Raw genomic sequence first — 603 nt, 5'->3', positions numbered from 1 at the left:
AATTATTCTCCATAACACATTTTAGTGAAGGACCACGTACTTGCAAAATTTTGTAAACAATAATTACAATGGTAATGTGATTTCATATTTAACATAAGTTAAAGCAATTTAATGCACAATATAGATATTCTTATGAAAAAGCTAATCCAAATATTAAGATGAATAAACTGAATTTACTCACAAAAATCTTTATAGACGGATATTTTCTCGACTGACTGACAAATACTCTTGCCATGGAAGGAACGCCTCTAGAAAATTAATATCGGGGTTAATATTTACAAAACACAACAATATGGAAGCATAGGAGACGAGAATATATTACATGTCACGATCAGTAGATATAAGAAACATGTGCATGTTGACTCAATTAATATAAAATAACGTAAATTGAGTAAAGGTGGGGTTTATTCTTTACAGTGATTTCTGTTTAACATTGAAATTACCAAATAAGATATCGACAAGCAGGGATGAACACGCAGTAATGTGTGCTGCCTGCGAACTACAGGTATGCAAAATATGCTACTAACAAATGTTCTATAGATGTGAGCTACGTTAAATAGTTAGGGCCCTGTGGTATTAAGAACAAATGATAATACCCATCTT

Source organism: Penaeus vannamei, chromosome 15, assembly GCF_042767895.1.
Source record: "Penaeus vannamei isolate JL-2024 chromosome 15, ASM4276789v1, whole genome shotgun sequence".
Classification (NCBI taxonomy): domain Eukaryota; kingdom Metazoa; phylum Arthropoda; class Malacostraca; order Decapoda; family Penaeidae; genus Penaeus; species Penaeus vannamei.
This window is presented reverse-complemented; position numbering follows the sequence as displayed.